The sequence below is a fragment of the Electrophorus electricus genome, unplaced genomic scaffold, assembly GCF_041902795.1.
Source record: "Electrophorus electricus isolate QZ-2024a unplaced genomic scaffold, ASM4190279v1 Scaffold40, whole genome shotgun sequence".
Lineage (NCBI taxonomy): Eukaryota > Metazoa > Chordata > Actinopteri > Gymnotiformes > Gymnotidae > Electrophorus > Electrophorus electricus.
The window spans coordinates 20723-33349 of NW_027658693.1; positions in this window are offsets into that span (position 1 = coordinate 20723).

Below are 12627 nucleotides of genomic sequence, written 5' to 3' on the forward strand. Positions count from 1 at the left end.
CAGACCCGTGATCTTCCCTGCAAGGGTGGGCTGCATGTTCTGGATCAGGGGAAACAGACGCTCACCCAGTATCTGCTTCTGCTCCTGTGGAGGTGCAGCAGCCAGCATGGAGGCACTGAGAGGTTCCTGACCCTGCACATGGACCGCAGCCAGCTGCACGGGCACCTGGAGCTCTGCCCCCAGGTGCTGCTGTGGGTTGAGAAACATAAATGTTTTATAATTGATTTGACTGATAAATGGTAAGTTCGACATTTATATCTAAGGGCTGTGTGCCCAGGTGTTGCTGTGGGCTGTGAACGCCTGAGGTGGTTTTGTACTGTGGTACTGCTGTCACCAGCGACGCCTTGTTGGCAGCTTCCGCGCTGGCCATCCCTGTCCCCGGAGCCTCAGATGCCATGGTCTGATAGGCCATCGTGCGTGGGACCTGGCAGGCGGTGGTTGGTCTGATGGCGCTGAAGGCCTGCGGGCAGGATGCGGCTGGACCGATGGCACTCGGCATATCCTGGACTTGCTGTGGGTGGACGCACTGCATGGCCCAGCAAGGGCTGGGGAGGAGTTGTGCCAGCTGGCTGCTTGCGCAGTAGGCAGGCCAGTTCTGAGCTTGTGGAATGGCTTCCATGTTGTAGCCGGAGGGCGGGGCAGGCTGGTAGGGGTTGAGCACGAGGTTGGGCAAGGCACTCACGCTGGCCGTGCGCTTCATGTACTTGTTGGAGAGGTGGGCCTGCCGCTCCTCCTTGCGCTGCGCCAGAGCCACGTACAGCGGCTTGGTGCCTACAACGCGCCCATTCATCTCCGTCATGGCCGTGGCGGCCTCCTCCGGCGAGGAGAAACACACGAAGCCGAACCCTTTGGAGCGGCCGCCCTCCATCATCACCTTGGCACTTGTGATGGTCCCGAACGGAGAGAACTCCTTACGTAGACGCGCGTCGTCCAGACCGTCGTCTAGGTTCTTGACGTACAGGTTGTCTCCCTGGTAGAGAGTCATACCGTCCTGCTTCATCTGCTCAAACTTTCGTTTCAGCCCTGTCTGCCTCTCGCCTTTCTTCTGGGCATAACCCACATACACCTTCTTCCCATTCAGCTCCTTCCCATTTATCTCATCCACAGCCCTCTGGGCATCCTCGTGCCTCTCGAAGTTCACAAAGCCAAAGCCCTTGGACTTGCCGCTCTCGTCGGTCATGACGCGAGTGCTCAGCGTTTGGCCAAACTTGCTGAAGATCTCCTTCAGCTTGTCGTCGTCCATGTCCTCTCCAAAGTTCTTGACGTACACATTGGTGAACTTTTTGGCCCTGGCCCCCATCTCAGCCTCTCGCTCCTTGCGAGACTTGAAGTGGCCAATGAACACTTTGCGGTCATTGAGCAACATGCCATTAAGTCTCTCAATTGCTCTCTCCGCAGCCTCACGGGTCTCAAAGTGCACAAAGCCGTAGCCCTTAGAGCCATTCTCGTCACACACCACCTTGCTGGAAAGGATGTTCCCAAAGGCAGAGAATGTGTCGTAAAGAGCTTTGCTGTCAATAGACTTGTCAAGGTTCTTGATGAAGATGTTGCCAACTCCACTCTTCCTCAGAGAGGGGTCTCTCTTGGACCACATAATTCGCACAGGTCTGCCTTTGATGATGTTAAAGTTCATAGTGTCCAAAGCACGCTCAGCATCTGCCTGCTGCTGAAAGTTCACGTATGCGTATCCAAGTGAGCGGAGGGTCATCGCGTCCCTGCAAATCCGTACGGAGACTATTGCGCCAGCAGGACTGAATTTCTCGTATAGCATTTCCTCGGTAATATCTGAAGGTCTCCGACGTACAACGAGGCCATCGGATAACTTGGAGCACATGGATTCATCTTCGTGAGCCAAATGATCTAACTACACGAATTATAAAACAGTTTTTCAAAATGAACCAGCATTCAACAGTGCCAAAATGTTTAATGGAAGAATTTAGCTTCATAATGGAGATCAACCACAACTTGCTTTTTATGTAACAGTGGACGTTATTTTAAAAAACAATTAACCGAACGCGTTAATAGCGTGAATGCGAGGCTTGGGTCTGTTTTAGTCTATTAACTATACTAGGCTTTAACAACGCCTAACATTTAAATATATTAGCTAGTTAAAGCATTTTTCGAAAATCGTCCATATGCTGGTCACACTGGATCATTAAATAAATACTAATAGTTTTATAAACGCAGCAACCTTCATTTTCATTAGCCTAATGCTAGGCAACATAAATCGCATTAACGTTAGTTATTGAATGTATCAAAAGTAAACATTTAGAAGGCCTAAAAAATCTAATATGTAAATCATAACTAAATATTTTATTTAAAGTACGTGCGAAATATTGAAAATTTATAAATTTGTTTTTGCTTTACCCCCCCGCCCCCGACCATCGGAGGACTTTTATATATATATAAACTTATCGGAGGAACTTTATATATATATATATATATATATATATATATATATATATATATATATGTATATATATATATATATATATATATATCTTATAGCTAGATAATAAAAGGCTACCACATTAACTTTTCAAATGCAAGCCTTCTTTTACAGTAAAAAAAAAAAGATTCAAATATTTTTCTAATTATGCATACTATCCCTTCTATTAGAACAAATTAGAGCTGCATCTAAAGATAATTTTCATTTTTTATTCTGTTGATTTTTAATGCAAATTAAATCATTACTGGCTATTTCACACAGCACTAGTAGTATGTGTTAAGTGCTAAGATACCTCTTTACTCTGTGCACTTCACTGTTTCCTTCCCTTTATAGGCTTATAGACTACCACACCGCTGTGGAACTCACAATAACTAACGCGCCTTTTATCGGTGCGACTTCCTCTTTAAATTTTACACAATCAATATTCTTATGTGTTTCCCTACTTTGGCACAGGTGTCTGTTCTTGAATGGTGAGTATTGTGTGAGTAATGGTGAGTATTTTGAATTGTGTGTTTTTGCTCTGCATTTTGTTCATCAGGATGTGCATTTCTTAAACATGCCGTTGAATATTTGCATATAAACATGTCTAGCATGCATATAACTGGCAGTTCATAACGGACTAGACAATGACATTGTATTGTTGTTTTAGCTTTATGCTCTTTAACATTAGAATATAGATGAAACGGTAAATACGAGATCAAGTCTAGAATGTCAGTCTTAATTGGAGTGTATATAGAACTCTCGCTATACTGGGTAAACCATACAGTCATCAGTCCATTTGTTTAAATTGTTCTTTGATGTGAAGCTCATATTATTTTTCTCCCACTTAGGCAGAACTTGACTGTGAAAATGTCTGTTGGAAGAATACAACAGGGGAACTCTCAGTTGTACTTCACATCACTGACACTCTGTAGACTTTAACTAATGTACAGTTGTGTAGATTTACAGTTGTGTACAATTAGAGCAAGTGACCTAAGCAACATGTATTGCATACTCAGTTTGCTTTAACCAACCTATCACTTCATTATGGTCAGAATATTTGCTATAGATACATGTAATGCTTCAGCAGTGCTACTAGTTCTAATACACTCAAACTAGTGCACCAGAGTGGGTGATGTTAATGGTACTGTTAGAAGCAAACCTATATGACTGGGGTTGGGCTTTTTTCAGAAAATAAAAAGCAGAAAACGTAAAACCCGATGTAAAACTAGGGGACTACTATATACATGTAGACTTTGCAAACAAGGTCATTGGGTTGTGTCTATATTTTAAATAAGGTAATAAACAAAGTATATTTAATGAACTGTGACTCGTTCCTAAATAAATAAGATCTGAAAAACAATTACATTAAAAATTAACTTTAATACAACTTCCAACACCAAAAAAAAAATAATTTACAAAACAGAGATTTACAATTTACAAAACAATTACAAAACAGGGAAAAATATATACAAAATTACAGTCCAGGGTCCACAGCACTTCAGACCGAGAAACCCATCTCTGCAGCCAGATCCAGAATGCCAGGAATCCCCTCCAGCAGGCCTAGAATTTGGTCGGAGAAGAACACTTCTCCTTCTTTATTAACAACTGCATCACACACCAGTGGCTCCTCACCGAAAAGGTTCTCGCGTGGCCTTTTGCTTGGAGGTTGGCCCTCATCAGCATATGCCTCCGACTCTGAGCTGGAGTGAGAGAATGATCCGTCATCTCCAGAGAAGGCCTTCCTCTTTCTCTTCCGCAGCTGCGGTGGTGGAGTCGGCGGCTTTTGCTTGGCTATGTTCTGCAGGTGGTTCTGGTGGCAGGCCATATGCCATTGCTGCAGGCTGGACAGGTGAGAATAGTACGTCTGCCTGTACCACTCCCAGTAGACCTGCTGCCAGTAGAGCTCCTGGTTGGTATAATATGCTCCAATGTTTCCAGGCAGCCGAGGGGACTCGCTGGTATGGAGACCGTCATTCTGCATACAGAAGGGCATCGGCGTCGAGTGCCAGTGGCTTGCACCTGCTGTGGACACATATGGCATGAAACTGAAGACTGCTTGCTTCCATTACTGTACACCAGGGATGATAATGATCTGTTTATGATTTCCCCAGCTACATAGAGTACTAAAAATCTAGAGTATCTTACGTATGGATGGACTGGCAGTCAGCACATGTGGAGAAGGCTGATGGCTGTGTACCTCCACCAGGCCTTAAAAACATCAATTTAATTAGCTTTTTCTTTTTTCCCCTCTTTATCATACATAGCAAATTGGTAAGGAGCACACCTGTGGGATGCTGAAAGATCTTTATGGGCGGTGCCTCTACAGCACCACTAACATGGCCGACCACATGCGAGGGTGCCACAGCGATTCCGCAAGGGAAGGGTGCCGGCCCATAGGAGTCCACACACATCACTGTCTCGTGGGGGGCGCGGGAGACGACACAAAACAATTAATTCGAGTCAAATATGGTTGATTTAAACAGTAAACAAATGAAACAATGAAATGTTAAAAATGAATGAAAGGAGCAAATTTACATTATAAGGAAGACAAAATATTAAAGTTGAACTAAAATGACAGAAACGGATGTACACTGTTTCAAATACATTCTGCAATCTATGAAAATAGACAGTTATGGATGAAGAACCCACCCGCAGGCTGGAGGTAGACTGGATTCATCTGCCTTGGAAGCTGCCCATTAGCATGGGCTCGGGCAAAGTGCCTCTGCCTCTCCTGGCCATGGCCTGAATGAAAACCGCAAAACGGGTGCCCAGAGGAAGCATAAATGTGTCCTGTGTTCATAGTTAATATGAAAAATTGACAGCTTCTTAAAAGTAAATTGCAGAGCAAAATCAAGGTTTGACCAGATCTGTGCTTTTCAAGACTCAAACTGAGCTCCAAACATTCGAAACCAAACATTCCGCAGTTGCTTAGTACACACGTGATGTCACCATTTCTTCATTTTTGAACAAAAACACTACATTAAACAGGCTGCTTCAATAACCTCCATCAGCTTGCTCCATAGAGACTGGTTTGGTTGGAGTCATTCTTCTTTGTTTAGTTTGTCTAGATTGAAATAATACAAATGTCATTAACTCTGGATGTTTTTTGCAGTATTTTTGACTATACACTCAGGATTCTAGACACTATGTCTTCTCAATAAAAACACAAGACAGATAGTATGTGAATGCAGTGCAGATCATGGAGGCCTTATTCTGAGCCATCCATCCTGCCATCACCAATAGCATGTGTGAATGTGAAAAGGGAAACACCCACTCTCTTATACATCTTTATGAAACTCTTCTTGTATACTCACGCCCCTTTTTAAGTCAGTTATTGCAGTTTCTGTGGACAAGTAAGACATCCTCCCTTTGCATCACAGTAAAGCCCACAGTAAATCCAACTCATCCTTTGGCCTGTTGTCACTTCATTCGGCTGCACCCAAAGGCTGGATACATCCGCATGTGTTACTGCTATTAAGGGCTTACTTAAAGACAATTTTAATAATACCTGTAAATGTTTTACTTCTGTTCAAGTCACGTAGCTTCTGTTTGTTAACTCTTGTTATATAACGCTTCTTGTTTTTGGATTTTGTTATTTCTTTCTCATTTTTCTTCCTCTCCCCCTTCTCTACAAGTGTCTTCAGGTAGTTACAAATAAGAATTAGTTCTTACTTTCCAATTTTAAGATCCTTTCGAATCTATTTGTACACCTCCACCTTACCACCTGTGACGAATGCCTGAGTGCCGAAGGGCCTGGAGCAGGACGCACAGACTCCCGTGACTGTGAAATTCATTTATTAACACGCAACGTAACTGTGGCACTCACATATAACAGTAACGGATAACATGACTTCTACAGTTAACACGGACAAGTCACACGTAACCGAAGACAATATACATAGACAGAACAGCTAAACAAACATTAACAAGGGCTACATGAACGTGGACATTGACATTAAGCACAGGCGCTAACAAACAATGACCAACAGTGAGGGGAGCACCGACAGGGGTTTAAATAGCCCAACGAACACTGACGCTAAACCCTGTACAGGTGCGTGCCCTCACGGGGGTGTGGCCACAAACAAAAGTAAACACCCCTGCACGCGGCAGGCCGGACCACGTGACTTGTGGGGGGCAGCGTCCCGTGATAACACTAGTTATCTAAAGTTTTACATATAGCACAAAGACCCTTCAGGATGTAAATTAATGTAGACACTTGGGAAAAGGCACTCATTTACATCCAGGCTTTTCTTTCCATCATTTAGGCTCCAATTGGTAACATGAAGCATACGGGGAAAAAAGCTAACAAAAATGCCTTTTATTTTGGGGTTATCCAACGTGGATGTGGATGCTGGGGATGCAAAATCAGTAATTCAATACATTTCCTGATTCACCAGGGTCTTGTAAAACAAAACGCAAATAATACATCCAAAATGTAAAAACGTACACAAAACCTTTCCAGCACTACACTGGACTTCAAAGTCTTATAGAGGAAACAGTTCATAAATGCTTTAAACACGTCCACAGCAGTGCGCCCGTTAGCCAGCACAATTGCAAACACTATGCATGCAATGTGCTGTTAGCACCTCCTACGATGTGGACGAGGGGTTGGATTTTAGGAGGCAAAAATAGAACACAGCAAACCTATAAAAAAACAACAACCTCAAAGTATTTACAAATCTGTGCCAATATGTAATGTCCCTAAGCGCACTTCTGATCATGCATCTATGCAGAGTGGAACACTGCAAAATCTGCACATGAACATTGTTCTCATCTTGCAGTGCAAACATGTCCTCCTCCCATGTGAGGCTTTATGTCGCACGTCAGTGGTATGCACTGATGGCTTCATACCGCTCCTCAGCCACAGAAGGAGGAAACACGTGGCTACGCAAGTGATCCTTCCTCCACAGGTCCCCAATAGCCGAAGGCTTCGCCAGTCCAAGATAGATCTTTATGCTGAGATGAAGAAGCATTTCATCAGCATTTCATCCATCCATGGCCTCTTCATGTCATCCCCTTTTCTCCGAGCTGCAAATCGGTTGGTATTGCTGCATAGGGTTTGGATCACCTCTTGAATGAAGAACAGCTGGAAGATGTTAGAAGGGCTGTAGACTGTCTGAAAATCCATGTGAACTCCTGGGATAAAAATTCAATGGGGCAGGCTGCTCATCTTCCTCCCAGGTGTCGCACCATCTGTCCTCCTGTGCAGTAGCTGGTGGTGACGCTGTGCTCTTTCCCCCGGAGCTGATCTTGTCTTCCTTGCTCTGGCATGCGGTTGTTGCCCAGCTAAGGTGTGGAAGGTGTTGCCGGGTGTCGGAGGTGACGGTATGGACACTCCTTTCTTTGCTTGGGGTTGGCTCGTGCTTCTGCTGCCTTTGTGACTAGCCAGTCTTCCAGCAGACCATAGATTGCGGGACGGTAGAAGTTGATTGTTGCTCTGGGAGTGGGTTAGAAAAGGTGTGAAACATTCCATGTGGGGTAGGCTAGGATTGATCTGCTTCACTGCAAGACAAAGACAGCATAACATAGCCAAATGAGTACAATATGTACCATGAAAATAAACACAAACATCAAATTGTCATGAGAAATAAGGCTAAATTATTATATGTAGTAGTTACACTTACATTACTATTTATTGCATATTACTTACAACTATAGTACACTGGCTAAATCATATTGGCGTAACAGGCTACAATATTATGCTACGCACCATAATTACTTGCTAAACGATATTAGATTCAGTGCCAATAGGCTAAAAGATTATGTTGGGGTAAATATATAGTATGCATTCTCTCAAGCCAACCCAACAATCTCGCAAAAGTGAATGATATACTTACGGCATATCGAGCACGGCGTCGATTCCATGGACAAACGCGACTTCGCCCTCTGAGTCCATGCTTGCAGCCATGGAAGCGTCATCACTCTCACTTTCCTCATCACTAAATCTAAACGAAGTTCTCATCAACTTCAGCCAGTGTAAGTCGTTTCCATTCCATGGTTGTGATAAAGATATCCACTAAAACGTTTTATCAAAAGCAAAAACAAAATCACGAAGTAAACTGCCCAAAAACCGAGCAACTGAAGTGCACTCTGCAATAGCAACAGGTAAACAGCACGCGCGCAACAGGGCTCGTTAATGTGTTCCGCGTGGCCCGCCCCGTCTCTGTAGTGACCATTCATGGCAAATGAGCTGTCGAGATTTTCGTCTGCCTGAATGCTATTTGTTGAAAATGGTGTCAAACATTTTGGATTCGATGGCCCATTACTGTAAGCTTTTTTTTCTTCCTTTCCCCATTTTCTACAAGTGTCTTCTGGTACTTACATTTATATTTATGCCATTTACTTGCAAATAAGAATTAGTTCTTAATGTACAAATTATGCAAGGAGTACATTCAAAAATTGCATAGTACAGGACATGTGGTTCGTTTTTTTCTGAAGATAAAAAGCAGAAAGAGTAAAACCCGATGTAAAACTAGGGGACTGCAATATACGTGTAGACTTTGCAAACAAGGTCATTGGGTTGCGTGTATATTTTAAATAAGGTAATAAACAAAGTATATTTAATGAACTATGACTAAATAAATAAGATCTGAAAAACAATTACATTAAAAATAAACTTTAATACAACTTCCAACACCAAAAAAAAAAATTTACAAAACAGAGATTTACAATTTACAAAACAATTACAAAACAGGGGAAAATATATACAAAATTACAGTCCAGGGTCCACAGCACTTCAGACCGAGAAGCCCATCTCTGCAGCGAGATCCAGAATGCCAAGAATCCCCTCCAGCAGGCCTAGGATTTGGTCGGAGAAGAACACTTCTCCTTCTTTATTAACAACTGCATCACACACCAGTGGCTTCTCAACAAAAAGGTTCTCGAGTGGCCTTTTGCTGGGAGGTTGGCCCTCATCAGCATGTGCCTCCGACTCTGAGCTGGAGTGAGAGAATGATCCCTCATCTCCAGAGAAGGCCTTCCTCTTTCTCTTCCACAGCTACGGTGGTGGAGTCGTCCTCTTTTGCTTGGCCATGTTCTGCATGTGGTTCTGGTGGCAGGCCATATGCCATTGCTGCAGGCTGGAGAGGTGAGAGTAGTAGGTCTGCATGTACCACTCCCAGTAGACCTGCTGCCAGTAGAGCTCCTGGTTGGTATAATATGCTCCAATGTTGCCAGGCAGCTGAGGAGACTCGCTGGTATGGAGACCGGCATTCCGCATACAGAAGGGCATCGGCGTAGAGTGCCAGTGGCTTGCACCTGCTCTGGACACATATGGCATGAAACTGAAGACTGCTTGCTTCCATTACTGTACACCAGGGATGATAATGACTTGTTTATGATTTTCCCAGCTACAAAGAGTACTAAAAATCTAGAGTATCTTACGTATGGATGGATTGGCAGTCAGCACATGTGGAGAAGGCTGATGGCTGTGTACCTCCACCAGGCCTTAAAAACATCCATTTAATTAGCTTTTTCTTTTTTCCCCTTTTTATCATACATAGCAAATTGGTAAGGAGCACACCTGTGGGATGCTGGAAGATCTTTATGGGCGGTGCCTCTACAGCACCACTAACATGGCCGACCACATGCGAGGGTGCCACAGCGATTCCGCAAGGGAAGGGTGCCGGCCCATAGGAGTCCACACACATCACTGTTTCGTGGGGGGCGCGGGAGACGACACAAAACAATTAAATCAAGTCAAATATGGTTGATTTAAACAGTAAACAAATGAAACAATGAAATGTTAAAAATGAATGAAAAGAGCAAATTTACATTATAAGGAAGACAAAATATTAAAGTTGAACTTAAATGCCAGAAACGGATGTACATTGTTTCAAATACATTCTGCAATCTATGAAAATAGACAGTTATGGATGAAGAACCCACCCGCAGGCTGGAGGTAGACTGGATTCATCTGCCTTGGAAGCTGCCCATTAGCATGGGCTCGGGCAAAGTGCCTCTGCCTCTCCTTTGCCATCAGAGCTACAGAGTTTTAAGAGGAGAAGAAGAGCATTCATAATATGCAAACTTTATATACTACATGCTTTAACACTACACTGCCAAAGGAGTTAGCTGACAGATGTTTCATCATTCCCCATTCGATAGTTCACTGAAAGAGTTCACTGTTAGAAAGCTCTTAACATGTCATGTCAGTTACGATGCCCTGGATTGGGGAGGATGAACAAACCAAACCATGTGGGCCTTTGTGTCGCTTGAGAAGACTCGCACACAGATACCATATGAAAGCTTGAGACTTATTTTTTGTGTCCTGAATCCTTCCTGAAGTAGCTAAGAAGCTTTGCTTCTATCCTGAATCGCTCAGTTAGTAGAGCATCAGACTTTTAATCTGAGGTCCCTGTTCAAGTGAAAATATTGTTACTTTGCCACTAACATGTGCTTGAGAAGTTTCTTGAAATACCTCTAGATCAACCTAAGTCAAGGGACAGGACCCTGTTGCCTTGAGCCTTGCCAATTAAACTGACATGTCACATCTGTTTCCCCCAGCTGTGATTCTGTGCATTGGCTGTTATCCCAGGTTAGGCTAGCTAGTTCTCCTGGCAAGGATGAAAACTCAAAATCCTTCCTACTTTAAAAAATCAACACTTCTGAGCCTATTCTTTTTGAGTTCATTACTGAGATCATTCTCATAGCAAGTTCATTACACTTTGTGCACTTATTGTAGTGCGGTGAGCAGTTTCTCTATTAGAGTAGACTTGTTCAAGTCACAGAATCCATTTACACTTGAATGAAAGTTGAACATTAACACTTGTGCACGTGTGCCGGCTATTAGCTAATGCATAAGGGAAGTCATTTCGGAACAAACCTGTGAGGCAATTGTCTTTCAGGCAAAGTGTCTGTATTCAGGCAAGGACATGTGCATGTTCAAGTCCTTGCCCTGTACTTCATTCTCTGCAGTTTACTGAGAAAGACCTGACAGCAGTTGAATACCTTTGGTTGTTGTCTGCTACCTCGTCTCTGTCTCTCTCTGTGTTCGTATGATAGGCACCACTGCATGCCATGCACCAGGCCGCCTTTCTTGTGGGGCTGTCTCTCACGACAGCTATGGAGTGCATAATTGAAGACAAGGTAAAAGGATTCCCTTAGGATTTGCATACATTTGGTTTTTGTCTGGTACATCGCCTCTGTCTCTCTTTGTGTTAAATGGAGCCTGCTCAGATGATGGTGTTGACAGCTTCTAGGTTTTTCACTAGATCCAAAGCAGTGTCAAACCTGTTTTTACATTTAAATGTTTTAACCTGGTTTTGTTCACAAAATAAGAACAATACACATTATAAATGTTAGGTAGCTACATATTTATACTTCTTGTACAAACTAAGAAAATAATAGAACACTAATTTAGTTGTTTGACATATTGACACCTGAGCAAGACATGAGTGAGGGATAAAAAGGCAGGATATTAGTCACACAAAGTACTGCCAAAAAGGTTTAAAAACACAGATGTGGGGAAGCCCATGAAGCCCACTATATAGCTTTGCTGTTACTGTAAAAAGGCCAGTTGAAATATAACCACAGACAGTTATGGACTGTAATTAATATGAAACTACATGATGATATTGGAGCTATATAACTTACTTCTTTAATATAGTATTCTCTAAAATAATGTAAATACATTGAATATATGAATAAAAGTGTAGTAAAATCATCCAGTGTTGTACTATATTATTTTCAAAGCAGGACCTTAGGTACTTATAGCCAAGGACCTGTGTCAAATCAATTTGCCCTATTACGATTGAACGTTTACTATTACTATTACAGTTGTAACGTGAATAATGTGATACAAATAGAGCTAATGAAGTACAAACTCATATAACTCACAAGTAGCTGCTACTTTGTTAAAAGTTATAAATGTCAATTAATTATTCATATTGTTGTTTGTGGGGAATTCAGTAGGTTGACTAATTCAAGCAACTCTCAAAGTATCTGCATAACCTGAACCATACATTATGAACACATCCATTAAAATAAAGTTGAATTCATGGAATATTAGGCAAGGAATGAAAGGAAGAATTAAGTAGGTCCAGCAACTAAGGGAATCCTCTCACCTTGTCGTCAACTGCACACTTCTTAGGGGTCACAAGAGATGCTCTCACTGGAAAGCAATCCTGGTGCGTAGCATGTGGCGGTCCCTGCCATGCGAACACAGAGAGAGACAGAGACGAGGTACCAGAAAAAAC